This window comes from Callorhinus ursinus, unplaced genomic scaffold (genome assembly GCF_003265705.2).
Source record: "Callorhinus ursinus isolate GAN/ISIS: 27379988/994484 unplaced genomic scaffold, GSC_fseal_2.0 scaffold11, whole genome shotgun sequence".
Classification (NCBI taxonomy): Eukaryota; Metazoa; Chordata; class Mammalia; order Carnivora; family Otariidae; genus Callorhinus; species Callorhinus ursinus.
This window is the reverse complement of record NW_027397073.1, coordinates 40,812,229-40,825,382: the sequence shown is the minus strand read 5'-3', so window position 1 is coordinate 40,825,382 and position 13,154 is coordinate 40,812,229. Positions and strand designations below refer to the sequence as shown.

The 13,154-nt window shown below is 36.3% G+C and overlaps 1 long non-coding RNA gene across 1 annotated transcript in view; it reads right to left on the bottom strand.

Annotated features, from left to right (window-relative positions):
• LOC141373679 (uncharacterized) overlaps positions 1 to 3,868 on the bottom strand; it is a 29,368-nt gene extending 25,500 nt beyond the window's left edge. The window contains exon 1 of the long non-coding RNA XR_012379922.1: positions 3,600 to 3,868. This is a non-coding gene — a long non-coding RNA (uncharacterized lncRNA). The remainder of the gene's footprint in view (positions 1 to 3,599) is intronic.
• Positions 3,869 to 13,154: the final 9,286 nt, after the last annotated feature.

The window sequence follows — 13,154 nt, the reverse complement described above, 5'->3', positions numbered from 1 at the left end:
TGGTTCCTCCCACCAGAATGAGATAAAAAGAGTCACCTACAACCCCTGGAGAAAGAAAACTTAAGAAGCAATGTTGGGGATTTTTCAAACAAGAGAGCAAAGATATTCTCAGCTCAGTGGAAAGATTCAAGCTTACAATTATTGCTAATTAAGATTCTCTTCTTGTCTGAGCTTCCTCCAAAGGATGTCACCATATATCTCAAGACATAAACAGATCTTTTGAGCTAAACACAGTTCTCCCAATTTGGTGTTAACCAATATGCTAGTAAGAGGGGTCTGGACGTCTCTCTGCGCAACTATATAAAACAAGCCCTTATGTACCTTGGCTCTTTGCTGCCTAAGTGTTTAGTCAGGCCACGGTTCCTTTGATTTGACTTTTTGCCCTGCACCTTATTTTTAAACTTTAAAGCTATTTTGCAATATTGACCTGTTTCCATGGTATTGCAGATGATTCTAGGTGATTCTGCTCTCCCCTGGGTCTTTCCCATTCTTCCCGGGAAAGCCCATGCCTACATCTGGTACTTGTGATCCTTCCCCAGAACCACAGCCAGGGGGCTTGGGAGATGACCACAAGGCTGCTTTCCCAGCACCTGAACTTGCTTGATGACCATACCAGAGAAGTATGTATGTTGTGAACAAACTAGAGTCAAAAATGCTTTTTTTCAGTAGTCTGGGTTCCTGAAATATTCATGTTCAAATGAAACAATGTTGCATGGGTTTTAAATGTCTGTCTTTTTCTTGTAGCCAGTGAGTCATCCGGGCCCTTAGATGTTTTAAAGTCTTGCACATAATGTTAAGCCTCACTGCATGAAGGGAAACAACATGTCCTATATTTGAGAACTTATTTTTTTTCGCACAGCTTCCAAGATTTACATAAAATAGTAAGAATAACACGGTTGGGGCATTCTTTGGGTCGATTCTAAGCAGAGAAGTTACTGATGTCAAATGCCAGGATAAGTTCCAGCTGACTGTGATTTTATTTTTTTTCTCTTCAGTAGACACTTTACTGCAATGAGAACTTGATCAGGAGTTTATAGAAAAAATGTGGGGCTGTGTATTGTTCCTAATCAACAGCACCACCTTCTGTCCACAAAAATGTCAGATCCTGGTGAATGGATAGCTCGCTCTGCCATGTGACAGCCTTACTGGGCACTTAGACAAATTACGTAAATCCCATTTTCTCTCTACTTTGATATCAATGAAGTCAAAGTAATTTTTAAGTAATGCAAACAGCATGTTAGGACAAATAAACTAAATGCTTCAACCGAGAATAGCACATGGAAAGAAACATCACAGCTTCGATAGAGTTCTGCTAGAACTGCTAAGCTTCTCCAGGTATAACCTTTTATCTATTCCTCCCACATGGAAATTCTCCAAAAGAGCAAATTTTGTGAGTTTCACAGAAAAGAAAGTGTGAGGTCTGGTTTGTTACAATTGGAATGATTTAGAAAACCATGTCTCCCATCTTACAGTCACATCATAAGGGAGAAATAAAGAGATCTAAAAGTGTGAGTAAAATCACAAGCTCCTTAAATACGTATAACTTCCAAATAAAAAGATGATGTGAAACACACATAGATGCTCTTTTCTACACTCCAATCCAGATAAGTAAAATAACTGAAGCCTTGAGCTATTAAAGAAATTATAAAGGAAAAGTTAATTTGCTACCAAATTCATAAAACTCAGGAGGTCATGTAATAAATAGCAATGCAAACAGAGCGTGGAGGAGGTCCCAGCATGCATCTAAGTGGTACGTGGATATATGGGGGTCAGTCTGCAAAATAGGGAAAGGATTTCTCTAGAAGTCTGTCTTCAGGAAGACTCAGAAGAACTCATCCTGAGGAGAAATGAATCCAGGCACCATGATCCTAAACTACTCATGCATCTTCAACTATTAACAGTAGGAAGATTCTGAAAGCATGATTTTGTTCCTCGGATCTGCCTTCTAAGTACTTCTTTTGTAAAGCAAGGAAACTATGTAAAAACTGAGAAAACTATGGCACTAAAACTCTGTAGCACGTTCAAAATCCTGCCCACCTACACCTATAGGAACATCACACAAGAGGAGCGAGGCTTTCTCTCCAAATGTGCAATATTGAAGTTGTAGAAATCTTGTTTATTCTTGATGATGGTGTGTGGCAAAGCATCTCCAGTGCTTGGGGAGAGAACTTTGCAGAAGATATTTTTGGTAAATCCATTTAAAGAACATCCCATGTGAGTGGGGAGGGGGGGGGCCTGGGTGGCTCAGTCGGTTAAGGGACAACTCGGGATCTCAGCTCAGATCTGGATTGTGATTTCAAGCCCGGTGTTGAGCTCCACACTGAGTGTGGAGCCTACTTTCAAAAAATAAAAAATAAAAAATCTTAGTAAGACTTCTGAAAATAGGTGACAACCCAAATGGGCGGGAGGGTGTTTGTAAGGAGGAAAGATTTTCAGGGGGTGGAGAGGTTACTATTAATGAGAGAGAGAGAGAGAATGCAATGTCAGTTACCACTGTTACCATAAACTCAGCCATTCCCACTGGGAAGATCATAGAGTCCAAGTGTGAACACAGGAGGACTCAATTCTAAACGGAAAAAGGAGAAAAGGGTATATATTGTTGATATTTTATATTTCTCAAAGAACCTCAAATCACATAACCATTCTTTCCGACTTACCTCAACATAGAGTACTACAGAAAGTTATGTTAATTTAAGATGGATCATGCAGGCAAAAATGAAATTATTCCCCTAAAAACACCTACATTGTCTGTAATGTCAACCAAAATTCACTGGAGAATTACACAATCTCCATTTACTTTTGGCTAGGTAAGTAGACCTTGATGTTATTAAAGAGTTAGTTGTTTTCACTGCCTGAAGACATGGAAGGGAATAAATGATCTCTTGAAGTCCCTTCCTATTTGTGATTCTATTTGCTAGATTGATTAAAACTTTCTCCAGAAAGAAGTTCCAATTAAAGCCAGAAGTTTCCAGATAAATTAGTGACAAAACCCTACCCAAGCCCCAAAGTCATTGATTCCAAAGGACTAAGCCACAATGCTAATATGCCTGTGTACCCTACAGAAACCAAAATTATGCCAAGGATAGACATTTAGGTGTTCTGTATGTCATTATAATGGCAAACAAGTAACTCTTTTTCCAGAATAGAAATGCTTCCATATGTTTCAATCATTGCAATTCAATTTTTTAAAACTATTGGCTAGAGGAACCCACTGATCAATGCAAAAATATGAGCAAAATAATAGGTTGCTATAAAAAGTATGTAAATTAACCACCAGGTAAAAATATTAGTGAACATTCCATAATTTATATCTCCCTTTTATTTTTCAGTCTGCATTAAAACCTCATTATAAAGTTCTCAGAACCAACATTCATGATGCTATATTTTCTTAGTTCTACTCTTATAATAACCCTGTCTCCTAGCAAATTATTCTTGTTGTAAATATCACTTTAAGATATACGTGCTTTTCAAAGATGCTGTTAACGAAAGACCAGAGTGTTGTTTTAAGGGAATATGCCTTAAGTTTCCCAAAGAGTAGGCCAGTTTCAAGCTATTAGTTAGGAACATAAATTGCAACTTGGAGGATATTATTTACTTACTTTTTACAGCTGAGTATCTGAACAAGTACCTCTTGGCACAGTTGCCTATGTTGAAGACTTACAGTGAATCTGTCATCAACACACAATGGCCTGAGGCAGCAGGGCCACAGCCATTCAGTTTACAAAAGTACCATCTGCTTTGTTAACCAAGCTCTAGGTGACTATTTCTAGTGTCTCTCTTTGCCCTTGTTCCCTTCCTGTCAATCCAGGGAATACAGGACATTTCACATTGGGAGTTAGCTTTCCATTCAAAGTTGCCCCTTGTTCTCCTTTAGATTTTAATCATATTCTTTTATGTGTTATGTTAATCACCATGTATTACATCATTAGTTTGTGAAGTAGTGTTCCATGATTCATTGTTTGCATAAACACCCAGTGCTCCAAGCAGAACGTGCCCTCTTTAATACCCATCAGCAGGTTAACCCCTCCCCCCGCCCCCCTCCCCTCTAGAACCCTCAGTTTGTTTCTCAGAGTCCATCGTCTCTCATGGTAAGTCTCCCTCTCCGATTCCCCCCCTTCATTCTTCCCTTCCTACTATCTTCTCTTTTTTTAACATATAATGTATTATTATATGTTAATCACATTCTTAATGTGAAATGGCATGAGGGACAAATCCTAAAGAACTGAAGGCACAATGTTTAGATCCTAAGATCCTTACTAAACTATAGCACTGCCTTATTGGGCATTACAGTATTGGAAAGAAATTAAGTATGTGAACTCTTTCTGCCCAGATCCAGGACCTTAAAGATTAAAAAAGGTACAGTCAGTTCTAAATAAATCCTTTCAGGACGCCTGGGTGGCTCCGTCGTTAGGCGTCTGCCTTCGGCTCAGGTCATGATCCCAGGGTCCTGGGATCGAGCCCGGCATCGGGCTCCCTGCTCCGCGGGAAGCTGCTTCTCCCTCTCCCACTCCCCCTGCTTGTGTTCCCTCTCTCTGTCAAATAAATAAATAAATAAATCTTAAAAAATAAATAAATAAATCCTTTTTTAGGAGGGAAGCTTGTGTTATAAAATCAGCCTTTCCATACCTACCACCTAAAACTCAAAATTGATAGATGTTGATTAGAAAACACTAGAATAAGTGAGCAACTTTAAGGAACCCATTAAAGGGAGAGACTTTCTGGCCTTCGCTTTCCCCCTCTAATATCAGGGAACACTGATATTCATTGTTTCTTCTAATACAATAATCTATTTGTTGCTTTGTAAATTTCCACATCAAGAGATGGAGAAAATCAAGAGTAAAAGCCTATCAAAATATATCCTATAATGTGATCATTCCATAAATATGGTGTCTTTTGCAACTAGAGAGCCATAAATAGGAGGTTTTGCTACTATCTCTTTCATAAATACAAAAAATATTGATCAGAATGAAATCAGTACTTACCATATTATATAAGTATTTGATTAACTTCTTTTTCGAACCTATGCTATTACTTCTGCTATTAATAATATTGTTTTCATTTGTATAGCAAAAATACAACTTGATACCAACATTACAATAATTTGAAAATTACCCTGCTGTTTTTCCCCTATTTGCATTAATTGCAACTTCAAAAAATTAGTAAGACTTTCTTAGGCCAGCACCAGCTTACTCTAGCATTGATTGTGGATAAGTAATCATTCATTAAGAACAGAGCTACCTATGTAATGTGATAGGCAAAGTTTCAGTTTAAAAAAGAATTTTTAAAATTTAGTAATATTAAAGAAATGAAAATTAAACTGTTCCTTTCTAAGTTCTTAAAAGGGCACACGCCAAATCTTTATATATTACACATGTTCCTTTCTACTCTACCAACCTTCTGCTGAATCATGTAAATAAGTATTAAAAGTATTTATCATAATTCTTCTTTAGTTGTTTGCCCAAATATATGAGCTGCTTCTTTGAAATATCCTCCTGGTGTCATAAATTCCAAAGAATTCACTGTTTTTGTTCAGAACATCTGCTAGAAACTTCTCTTTTCTGTCATGAAGAAAACTCCCAACCAAACATGAACAAGAATCATTTTAGAAGATAAATAAAGGATTATTCATTTACAATTAGATTATAAGGAAAGTCAAGTCATTTGAAGTAAATGAGAGCTCATTTTTTTGAAATGCAGGGGAGCTAAGAGCCTGAAAAATCATTATAGCTTATTTTACATTGGAGAATTGGGAGGTCAAGCCATTAACTTTGTGAATTTTGTGGAGGTTTCCCAGAAGCTTACTCAAATCCACTCCTAGGCCAATGTTAAACTTATTCAACATATTAGCATAATAACATAAATGACCATTTGCAAAACAAAGACCGACATGAGTTTCTAAACACTGCTAGTAAAACCTCAGGGTCACTTTGAAAGATGATAAAATGATAAACAAGAGTCTACACCAGCACCAAACCAGGCAAGAGAGAAGTAGGTTTCTAATTCTCCTATATAAAATGACTAGCCTTGTTTCTCTGCATACACTTGTTTTTATAATAATCACCAGATTGAAAATTGGTAGATTGTACCAGTGATTAAAAATGGACATAGGCTGAAAAGAAAATGAAAACACCATGTATTTTTATTAAATACTCTCGAAATACTTACTAAGTAAGTTTTAAATTGCTTTATGTTGCTTGCCAATTACCAGGGAAAAAAATGAGATCGTGAATAGTACATTTTAAACAATACTTTCCTTCACTTATGCCAAGCTAAATCATAGCTGTATTTAATTCAAGGAACTAAAAGAGATGAAAACGATTAGCCATGATAACTCTTGGCATTCATAACCAATTTTGAGTCAAGATTCATAGTTTTTATATATGCTCCATCATGACTTTTCCTCCAGCCAAAAATCTAATATGTAAGAAAAGATACTATTTCATCAATGCATAAAAATGCCAGAGGAATCAGAATGCCTATATATGGCTTGGTCAAACCACAGAATCCAGGAGGACTATATTACCATATAAAAGCAGAGCACTTATTCAAAACTTCAGATTAGAAATGTTGACAGATAATCATTTAAACTGCATGGATTATGCAGAGATATATTCAGACAAGCCTAAATACTGATCTCAGTTCTACTAATCTCATATGGTTGTAGTCAGGATTAAATTGAGTAATATAAGTAAAGTACCTACAGCCTTATTGCTGCAAATAATAAGATTCTCTTGCATCCTATTCAAATACTTGATAATGAGTAGATACTTAGGGCATACTTTGTAAAAAACACTGTGCTAGGCTCTACAGGGGATACCATGAAAATGTACAACATAATTTCTGCCCTTAAGGACTTAGAGTAAAGATGGGCAGTTAAGAAATATATGGCGAAATTAAGTTTTTGGATAAATAAAATATCAGAAGAAATAACGATCAAAGAAATTAAGAAAAGAATCATGATATCAGAAAATGTTCTAACCGGAAGAAATCTTAGAATTATTATTTGGAACATCCACTAATATGGAACCCTTCTGAGGTCTTTTATTTCCCAAGTGATAAAGATCTCTAGCTTTTTAAGCCAAGATCCCCCTTTTTGGTATTCCCAACACTAGATCCAGTTTCGCCTTCCGGAAAGACTACAAAATTGAGATATCTTAATGTTCAGAGATTTTCTGAAAGATAAAAGTTTAAAATAAATGTATTAAGAAGTATGATTAATAAAATGAAGAAAACCATTTTATTCCTTTTATCAGCAGATAGGGTTCACCATTATTTTATGTTGTGTTTTAAGAAATTGATTATACGTTCATTCTCTAAGTCCGCAGGAAAGTTAATTCTTCACTAATTATTTGGCTTGATGCCATCCTGAAAGCTACATATGACTAACACAGATTCATTCACTTTTTCATTTCTTCAACAAATATGTATGGAATGTTCTGTGTGCTAAGCAATGTTATATAAGCCCTGAGGATGGAGCAGTGAACATAACAGATGAAAACTTTGTCATCAATTTATCCCTCGAAGACCATGTTGACAAATGTGGGAGTGATTTTACTTACCTTCCATTTGCCTGACTCTCTCTTTCCAATATGTGAAGAAATAGAAAAGTTCTATGCCAGAAGATCTCACAGAGCACGCATATATAGCCTCACTAATAGTTAATTCCTGAAGCCTAGGGGCAAATAAAGTAATTTGTATTCTAATTCCAAATTCATGAAGTCTTAGAGTGTCAAGGAAAATTGTACTCTTTGAAGATGATCTAAGTAAAGATATACAGTTCTGCCAAATATGCTCAGATTACTATAAACTCTTTTCTCTCACCAATTCTTGAAAATGAGGCTATCCTTTTCTTTTGACACTTGTCTTATTTTAAGTGATATATCTTAAAGAACTGGTCTTGGCCAAGTAAGGAAAACACTAAACCCTTTGTTTTTTTGTTTACGTACATCTCAGAAAGTATCCTGTCTGCTGTCATTAAAATTGCTGGCCTAATAGTAAAAACTGAAGAGTTTGACTATTTCAAACAGATCTGTATAAATAATTGAGAGTTCTGAATGTTTAGCCACTTTTATAAATCACACAAAATCCTTGAAATTTTGCAACTGATATGCATCAAAAGTGCCAAATCTGGAGCTTTTTGTCAAGTAAGTCAGGCTGAGAATTTTGACATTTTTGCAATTTATTTTATTTTGCTAGTAATGTATTGAAAGTAGCTCCTAGACACAAAATTTTGTCCCATTTGCATCATAAAAGAGCTCAAAGAAATACCATATGAGCCAGTGTCTTCACTAAGCGTAGATAAAATGACATCCAATAGCATACGGAGGTAGCACCCTGCCTGTCTTCTTGTCCAAATTCTGATACTTTTCCCCGAGCTTGGGGGAAGAAGAAAGATTATTTGTTTACCCCATTAGCAACATAGCATTGGCCCTTTAGTTCCTTCCAGTTCTTTTCATAATAATTTGGTCAGCAACCATATCATTAGGCCAACCATTGAGCATACAAAAATACTATTTCACCATAGTTGAAGAAGCAATATGTAACTATACATGGGGAGCCTAAAATTTATCTCCACAGAATACAGAGGTGAATAGATAGCATTCACATTTCTTCAGATTATTTTCATTCTATTTCCCAAAGACATCCTGATCTAGGTCTGTCTCTGTTTAATTACGCATGTAATACTCTCTCTATATATTTAATCTGCTCCTATTAGCAGTACCAAACAGTTGTGTTCTTCCTTTTCCTCCGGAAAACTATGTAAATAATTTTCCCCCCACTGGATGTCGTAAGTAGTCCCCTGGCTTCTCATTCATCTGTATAGTCTTCTAGGTGTCGTTAGCCACGCAAATCTTCCAAATCTATTAATTTGTATCTAAAACAGGAACACAATTCCTAGGTCATCAGGTTGTAGAAGAATCCCACTGAATATGATACATGGGGGCGCCTGGGTGGCTCAGTCAGTTAAGGGTCTGACTCTTGATTTTTGCCTCAGGTCATGATCTCAGGGTCCTGGGATCAAGCCCCTGACTGTGGAGCCTGCTTGTCCCTCTCTCTCTGCTCCTCCCCCCACTCTCTCGTTCTCTCAAATAAATAAATAAAAATCTTTTTAAAAATAAATAAATAAATAAATAAATACGATATGTAAAGCACTAGCACTGCATTTTGCGAAGCTGGCAAAAAGTAGCTCCTATGCTTGTTCTGTTACTTAAGCTTCTCTTATTTACCTACTGCCACAGCCCACACCATCTTTTCCCAACCATCATTTAGTTGCTTGTGTGTTCTGTTTTCAATAGATCAGTTTTTGATTCATTATTCTGCTGATCGTTTATTGCTTATGAATTTATGGTTACATCTGCTTCATTGTAATTAACATTTGTATCAGATTTTTCTAAACAATAACATGAATATAGAGATTCCCCATATAAATTTATTTCTCTGATCAGAAAGTATTTGCTCCTTTCTCTATGCTATCACAATCTTCTTTTTGTAATTATAGGTGTTGTTCTTGTCAACATCTGCATTAAATATGTGTGTGCTTATGTGTATATATAACCTAGGTACATAAATGTGTGTGGGTCAGTGTGTGTACAGAGAAAGAGAGACAGAGACAGAGAAAAACAGGAGATAAGAAGGGAGAGACGGATATTAATTTTTCAAGATAGAGATAAAACTCTAATTACCATTATGGTAACAATGAGACCCAATGTGTTATATCACACATGGCAGCATATTCTTAAAAATGTTTGCCAAATTAAATTTAATAGGGACAGGACTCACAAATCACAAAAAAATAAAATGCCACAAAAGTGTCACAAATCTCACATTTATTCAATTGGCAATTCCATTCTTGTCCCTTGAACCCCCATGTGTTCAATATATAACTTAGACTGATGTCTTGTCTAACTTCCACTCTCTCTTGTTGAATGGACCCAGTAGAGGACCTCTTTTTGCCATGACTAGATACCCCTAAGAGGCAGAAAGAGATTATTTGTTTCCTTCTGTTTCTTTCTGATCACCCACAGTGCCTAGGGCTCTGAACAAATTGGGCACTCAATAAAAGTTATTAATTGTCACATTCAGTTAACTGAGATCTCTCATATTCCTGGCGTCTGACACCTGCCTGAAGAGTTCTGCCTCTGAAAACTCACTCGACCAATACTGATGGGGTTGTGGCAGGGGACATGGAGGGAGACACGGTTGTACTTTGCCAGTGGCCAAGTACTGCTAGGCTTAAGTCCTGTCAAATTTTCTGGGAGGAAAACATTTTGGCTGTGTTAATAAAATCATATTAATTATGTTAATTCACTTAGAGATGCCTGTCCAAGTCAATTTTACTGCTATCACAGAAAATTGCTTATGAAGTCACATGACAAATATTTTCCTAAAATGAATTGAGAATATAAAATCTCATTCTTTCTTTATCCCCATAATACACATTCATGCTGCCATGGTGTCAGACTCCATGACAACCCATTTGCAGTAATTCTGCCCATGCATAAGTTAGTGTTATGTTTAACAACACTCAATGCTTTGAAGGGCCCACTTCTTAACTACATTCATCATTTCTTGGCATCTCTAACCATCCTTTGGCATGAAATAGACACAGTAGAGGTTTACCAATCATCAATAATGAACCAAGAGCAAAGTAAAAAGCTTTAGTACTATAGGGACAAAGGACAGATCTCCTGATGCACAGGAGAGAAAAATACATATCGATTGTGAACCACATAAAGAAACCTGAACCTAATTTGGGCTTTAGTTTGTTTCTGAAAAGAAGAGAGAAACATTATAATTAAAATAAATAATATAGGACATACATGTTTATTAAAAATGCAATAATTTATTTAATATAAAATTCAGCTTTATATTTTAGGCCAATTAGCGGACAGTTACAATGGGAAAAAGTAAGAAACAATAAGGGATATATGCAGGTTTCTTAAAAAGCAAAGAAAAAAAGAAAAGAGACTCAGAGGAATATTGATACAAACAAAATGTTTTCATAGAACAGTTTTATTTTGTAACGTATAAGAAAATTCTTCCTAGAGGCGCCTGGGTGGTTCAGTCCATTAAGCATCCAACTCATGATTTCAGCTCAGGTCATGATCTCAGGGTCCTGAGATGGAGCCCCCTTGTCAGGCTCCACGCTCAGCGGGAAGTCTGCTTGAGATTCTCTCTCTCCCTCTGCTCTTCCCTCCTTGCTCTCTCTCCCTCTCAAATAAATAAATAAATCTTTATAAAAATTTAAAAAAAAATTGGGGTGCCTGGGTGGCTCAGTCATTAAGCGTCTGCCTTCAGCTCAGGTCATGATCTCAGGGTCCTGGGACTGAGCCCCACATCGGGCTCCCTGCCCAGCGGGAAGCCTGCTTCTCCCTCCCCCCACTCCCCCTGCTTGTGTTCCCTCTCTCACTGTGTCTCTCTCTGTCAAATAAATTTTTTAATAAAAATTAAAAAAGAAAATTCTTCCCAAAGCTTTTAAAACTTCTTGTGTTCTTGAAATGACAGGAAAAAAAAAAAAAGGAAATTCCAACACTTGGCACCTGAGCCATTGGTGTAAGAAACCATGAGCCATATTCAGGAATTGAATGTTGAAAAGGCGAACTGTTTCAGCATTTTAATAGGGCTAACTGTATTATTAGGTTATGCTTAACACTAACACATGATATGCCTAGTGGGGCAGAAATTATTCTTAAATATCTTTCAAAGAGTTTATATCCTGGAAATAGGAAGTAAGAATTATCAAAAAGAAAGCAACATTAAAGGAGTAAAACTTAGACATGTGTATTGTGTTTCATATAAAAGGACCATTCTACTGAGACCACCATCGAGCAGGTGTTCCACTTCTCCATGACTCTAGCTGGCCAATAGATGCTCCTCTAAGAAGATTCTTCAAGACTGACACTATATCGATACAATTTTAAAGATAATACATTGACATGACTACCACAGATGTGATGAAAAGTAATTAGAAGAAGCAGTATGCAAACAAGAGCACAAGAATCAGAGAGATTGTAAGCAGAAGCAGCACATTTCAGGCAAGGTGTGCATCCCTTCTGCCATTTGCCAGATTCCCCCCACTCATTTTTATTTCTCTGCACCAAGAAGCTTGCATAGATTGGAAACTAACAATATTGAAGAGATGTAGAAGTCAGTTTGGGTTGAATTGACTTAAACAGTATCTTCTCATATAGTGTGAGTTCATTTATAATTAGATATGTTTAATCATCTTCTCTAGAGAGAATCTTTAACTTAAAAGTAAAATATTAAACATCAGTACAGTTGATAGTCAAATGATACAAATTTAACACATGGTCCTCAGAGTCTATTCTCAAAGTTAACAGCCCAACATATCTGCTCCAATGCTTTTGAAATCTAACTACAGTCATCAACTCTGATCAAAAGAAAGCAGAGATTAAAACAAACCAAACCAAAAGTATGAAGTTACTTTGTGTGTATTTGAATAGATGTCGGGATTGTATCCTAATGCATTTTACTATTTATACATTTCAGGTATTCTGCATCACAATGTTTTCAAAAGCGTTTCTAACTAAAACATTCTAATTAAAGTTGGAAAGGAAAAAAATGGTCTGATCTAATCTTAATATCTTAGTTGGAAATCAATCATCTATATATATGAATTCAACCAATACATCTTTCTGTTAGCTGGTTGAACATTCCAGAAGCACTAATATCTTCTGAAAATATTAAGAAATAATAAGATTTTGTGTGTTTTTTTCCCAAATATTCTCCAAAGTACTCTATTACACTTCATTATGTACTATATGGTGACAATGATGACCAGTGCCTAAAATTTCTTCATGCTTTCTGTTTCAGTGGACTTGGGTTCCATCTCTCTCCCTTATTGCTAGTGTTCTTTCCCTGTTTAACCATTCTAACTTAATTTCTCTTTGACTCATTATACCCAGTGTCATGTCAGTGGGGGAAGGAACACATTCCCTAGAAAAAGCAACATTTTAACAGAATTTTTCAGAGTAGCACACTGATATGGCATTTTTTAATGACTGTGATGAAAAACAGCAGAAGAAACAATGTAGAAACCAGACTATGGGATGCATAAAGAAGGTGCCTTATGTGCTCATTCCCGTACCTAGAACTGGCCCTAACCATAGCCATGAACTGGCCTCACTAATACT